The following is a 6,000-nucleotide window of genomic DNA, read 5'->3' on the forward strand; positions in this document are numbered from 1 at the left end:
AAGCGAGCTATGGCAAAATGTTAAGAGACGTTTTTTGTAGAGAATTATGTTTCCTACAATTTATGTTCCATGATATTTTTTGATCAGAAGCGTAGTTTTCGAGATATATCGAGATATTTAAAAGTTCCGAAGCCGCACCAACATAATAAAGATACAGAAACACCGTGGATCCATTCTTTGAGATAACTCTGCACTATTGCGAGCTGCAAATGCCACTTCCAGCTTAGCTGTGCAGAAGAAGCACAACAAGAACAAGAAATATCTCGGAATATGTCCGTCAGGCCCCTTCCCTTGAGCTAAATCTGCAAATATCTCGCAAACGATGCGAGCTATGGCAAAATGTTAGGTGACCTTTTTTGTAGTGAATTAAGTTTCCTACTTTTTATGTTCTATGATATTTTTTGATCAGTTGCGTAGTTCTCGAGATATATCAAGATATTTAAAAGTTCCGAAGCCGCACCAACATAATAAAGATACATAAACACTGTGGCCTCTTTCTTTGAAATAACTCTGCACTATTCCGAGCTGCAAATGCCACTTGCAGCTTAGCTGTGCAGAAGGAGAACATCAAGAGGAAGAAATATCTCGAAATATGTCCGTCAGGCCCCTTCCCTTGAGCTATATCTGCAAATATCTCGGAAACGATGCGAGCTGTGGCAAAATGTTGAGTGACCTTTTTTGTAGGAAATTAAGTTTCCTACTATTAATGTTCTACGATATTTTTTGATCAGATGCGCAGTTCTCGAGATATATCAAGATATTTAAAAGTTCCGAAGCCGCACCAACATAATAGAGATACAGAAACACCGTGGCCCCTTTCTGTGAGATAACTCTGCACTATTGCGAGCTGCAAATGCCACTTCCAGCTTAGCTGTGCAGAAGAAGCACAAGAAGAACAAGAAATATCTCGGAATATGTCCGTCAGGCCCCTTCCCTTGAGCTAAATCTGCAAATATCTCGCAAACGATGCGAGCTATGGCAAAATGTTAGGTGACCTTTTTTGTAGAGAATTAAGTTTCCTACTTTTTATGTTCTATGATATTTTTTGATCAGATGCGTAGTTCTCGAGGTATATCAAGATATTTAAAAGTTCCGAAGCCGCACCAACATAATAGAGATACAGAAACACTGTGGCCCCTTTCATTGAGATAACTCTGCACTATTGCGAGCTGCAAATGCCACATCCAGCTTAGCTGTGCAGAAGAAGCACAACAAGAACAAGAAATATCTCGGAATATGTCCGTCAGGCCCCTTGACTTGAGCTACATCTGCAAATATCTCGGAAACGAGGCGAGCTATGGCAAGATGTTGAGAGACCGTCTTTGTAGGAAATTAAGTTTCCTACTATTTATGTTCTATGATATTTTTTGGTCAGATGCGTAGTTTTCGAGATATATCGAGATATTTAAAAGTTCCGAAGCCGCACCAGCATAATAAAGATACAGAAACACCGTGGATCCTTTCTTTGAGATAACTCTGCCCTATTGCGGGCTGGAAATGCCACTTCCAGCTTAGCTGTGCTGAAGAGGAACAACAAGAAGAAGAAATATCTCGAAATATGTCCGTCAGGCCCCTCCCTTTGAACTAAATCTGCAAATATCTCGGAAACGAAGCGAGCTATAGCAAAATGTTCAGATACCTTTTTTGTAGAGAATTATGTTTCCTACAATTTACGTTGTATGATATTTTTTGATCAGATGCGTGGTTTTCGAGATATATCGAGATATTTAAAAGTTCCGAAGCCGCACCAACATAATAGAGATACAGAAACACCGTGGCCCCTTTCTTTGAGATAACTCTGCACTATTGCGAGCTGCAAATGCCACTTCCAGCTTAGCTGTGCAGAAGAAGAACAACAAGAAGAAGAAATATCTCGAAATATGTCCGTCAGGCCCCTTCCCTTGAGATAAATCTGCAAATATCTCGGAAACGAAGCGAGCTATGGCAAAATGTTAAGAGACCTTTTTTGTAGAGAATTAAGTTTCCTACTTTTTATGTTCTATGATATTTTTTGATGAGATGCGTAGATCTCGAGATATATCAAGATATTTAAAAGTTCCGAAGCCGCACCAACATAATAGAGATACAGAAACACCCTGGCCCCTTTCTTTGAGATAACTCTGCACTATTGCGAGCTGCAAATGCCACTTCCAGCTTAGCTGTGCAGAAGAAGAACAACAAGAAGAAGAAATATCTCGGAATATGTCCGTCAGGCCCCTTCCCTTGAGCTAAATCTGCAAATATCTCGGAAACGATGCCAGCTATGGGAAAATGTTAAGAGACCTTTTTTGTAGAGAATTAAGTTTCCTACTTTTTATGTTCTGTGATATTTTTTGATCAGATGCGTAGTTCTCGAGATATATCAAGATATTTAAAAGTTCCGAAGCCGCACCAACATAATAGAGATACAGAAACACCGTGGCCCCTTTCTTTGCGATAACTCTGCACTATTGCGAGCTGCAAATGCCACTTCCAGCTTAGCTGTGCAGAAGAAGAACAACAAGAAGAAGAAATATCTGGAAATATGTCCGTCAGGCCCCTTCCCTTGAGATAAATCTGCAAATATCTCGGAAACGAAGAGAGCTATGGCAAAATGTTAAGATACCTTTTTTGTAGAGAATTAAGTTTCCTACTTTTTATGTTCTATGATATTTTTTGGTCAGATGCGTAGTTCCCGAGATATATCAAGATATTTAAAAGTTCCGAAGCCGCACCAACATAATAGAGATACAGAAACACCGTGGCCCCTTTCTTTGAGATAACTCTGCACTAGTGCGAGCCGGAAATGCCACTTCCAGCTTAGCTGTGCAGAAGAAGAACAACAAGAAGAAGAAATATCTCGAAATATGTCCGTCAGGCCCCTTCCCTTGAGATAAATCTGCAAATATCTCGGAAACGAAGCGAGCTATGGCAAAATGTTAAGAGACCTTTTTTGTAGAGAATTAAGTTTCCTACTTTTTATGTTCTATGATATTTTTTGGTCAGATGCGTAGTTCCCGAGATATATCAAGATATTTAAAAGTTCCGAAGCCGCACCAACATAATAGAGATACAGAAACACCGTGGCCCCTTTCTTTGAGATAACTCTGCACTAGTGCGAGCCGGAAATGCCACTTCCAGCTTAGCTGTGCAGAAGAAGAACAACAAGAAGAAGAAATATCTCGAAATATGTCCGTCAGGCCCCTTCCCTTGAGATAAATCTGCAAATATCTCGGAAACGAAGCGAGCTATGGCAAAATGTTAAGAGACCTTTTTTGTAGAGAATTAAGTTTCCTACTTTTTATGTTCTATGATATTTTTTGGTCAGATGCGTAGTTTTCGAGATATATCGAGATATTTAATAGTTCCGAAGCCGCACCAACATAATAAAGATACAGAAACACCGTGGATCCTTTCTTTGAGATAACTCTGCACTATTGCGAGCTGCAAATGCCACTTCCAGCTTAGCTGTGCAGAAGAAGCACAACAAGAACAAGAAATATCTCGGAATATGTCCGTCAGGCCCCTTCCCTTGAGCTAAATCTGCAAATATCTCGCAAACGATGCGAGCTATGGCAAAATGTTAGGTGACCTTTTTTGTAGTGAATTAAGTTTCCTACTTTTTATGTTCTATGATATTTTTTGATCAGTTGCGTAGTTCTCGAGATATATCAAGATATTTAAAAGTTCCGAAGCCGCACCAACATAATAGAGATACAGAAACACCGTGGCCCCTTTCTGTGAGATAACTCTGCACTATTGCGAGCTGCAAATGCCACTTCCAGCTTAGCTGTGCAGAAGAAGCACAAGAAGAACAAGAAATATCTCGGAATATGTCCGTCAGGCCCCTTCCCTTGAGCTAAATCTGCAAATATCTCGCAAACGATGCGAGCTATGGCAAAATGTTAGGTGACCTTTTTTGTAGAGAATTAAGTTTCCTACTTTTTATGTTCTATGATATTTTTTGATCAGATGCGTAGTTCTCGAGGTATATCAAGATATTTAAAAGTTCCGAAGCCGCACCAACATAATAGAGATACAGAAACACTGTGGCCCCTTTCATTGAGATAACTCTGCACTATTGCGAGCTGCAAATGCCACTTCCAGCTTAGCTGTGCAGAAGAAGCACAACAAGAACAAGAAATATCTCGGAATATGTCCGTCAGGCCCCTTGACTTGAGCTACATCTGCAAATATCTCGGAAACGAGGCGAGCTATGGCAAGATGTTGAGAGACCGTTTTTGTAGGAAATTAAGTTTCCTACTATTTATGTTCTATGATATTTTTTGGTCAGATGCGTAGTTTTCGAGATATATCGAGATATTTAAAAGTTCCGAAGCCGCACCAGCATAATAAAGATACAGAAACACCGTGGATCCTTTCTTTGAGATAACTCTGCCCTATTGCGGGCTGGAAATGCCACTTCCAGCTTAGCTGTGCTGAAGAGGAACAACAAGAAGAAGAAATATCTCGAAATATGTCCGTCAGGCCCCTCCCTTTGAACTAAATCTGCAAATATCTCGGAAACGAAGCGAGCTATAGCAAAATGTTCAGATACCTTTTTTGTAGAGAATTATGTTTCCTACAATTTACGTTGTATGATATTTTTTGATCAGATGCGTGGTTTTCGAGATATATCGAGATATTTAAAAGTTCCGAAGCCGCACCAACATAATAGAGATACAGAAACACCGTGGCCCCTTTCTTTGAGATAACTCTGCACTATTGCGAGCTGCAAATGCCACTTCCAGCTTAGCTGTGCAGAAGAAGAACAACAAGAAGAAGAAATATCTCGAAATATGTCCGTCAGGCCCCTTCCCTTGAGATAAATCTGCAAATATCTCGGAAACGAAGCGAGCTATGGCAAAATGTTAAGAGACCTTTTTTGTAGAGAATTAAGTTTCCTACTTTTTATGTTCTATGATATTTTTTGATGAGATGCGTAGATCTCGAGATATATCAAGATATTTAAAAGTTCCGAAGCCGCACCAACATAATAGAGATACAGAAACACCGTGGCCCCTTTCTTTGAGATAACTCTGCACTATTGCGAGCTGCAAATGCCACTTCCAGCTTAGCTGTGCAGAAGAAGAACAACAAGAAGAAGAAATATCTCGGAATATGTCCGTCAGGCCCCTTCCCTTGAGCTAAATCTGCAAATATCTCGGAAACGATGCCAGCTCTGGGAAAATGTTAAGAGACCTTTTTTGTAGAGAATTAAGTTTCCTACTTTTTATGTTCTATGATATTTTTTGATCAGATGCGTAGTTCTCGAGATATATCAAGATATTTAAAAGTTCCGAAGGCGCACCAACATAATAGAGATACAGAAACACCGTGGCCCCTTTCTATGCGATAACTCTGCACTATTGCGAGCTGCAAATGCCACTTCCAGCTTAGCTGTGCAGAAGAAGAACAACAAGAAGAAGAAATATCTCGAAATATGTCCGTCAGGCCCCTTCCCTTGAGATAAATCTGCAAATATCTCGGAAACGAAGCGAGCTATGGCAAAATGTTAAGAGACCCTTTTTGTAGAGAATTAGGTTTCTACTTTTTATGTTCTATGATATTTTTTGATCAGATGCGTAGATCTCGAGATATATCAAGATATTTAAAAGTTCCGAAGCCGCACCAACATAATAGAGATACAGAAACACCGTGGCCCCTTTCTTTGAGATAACTCTGCACTATTGCGAGCTGGAAATGCCACTTCCAGTTTAGCTGTGCAGAAGAAGAATAACAAGAAGAAGAAATATCTCGAAATATGTCCGTTAGGCCCCTTCCCTTGAGATAAATCTGCAAATATCTCGGAAACGAAGCGAGCTATGGCAAAATGTTAAGAGACGTTTTTTGTAGAGAATTATGTTTCCTACAATTTATGTTCTCTGATATTTTTTGATCAGAAGCGTAGTTTTCGAGATATATCAAGATATTTAAAAGTTCCGAAGCCGCACCAACATAATAGAGATACAGAAACACCGTGGCCCCTTTCTTTGAGATAACTCTGCACTAGTGCGAGCC

This window comes from Osmia lignaria, unplaced genomic scaffold, assembly GCF_051020975.1.
Source record: "Osmia lignaria lignaria isolate PbOS001 unplaced genomic scaffold, iyOsmLign1 scaffold0001, whole genome shotgun sequence".
Taxonomy (NCBI): domain Eukaryota; kingdom Metazoa; phylum Arthropoda; class Insecta; order Hymenoptera; family Megachilidae; genus Osmia; species Osmia lignaria.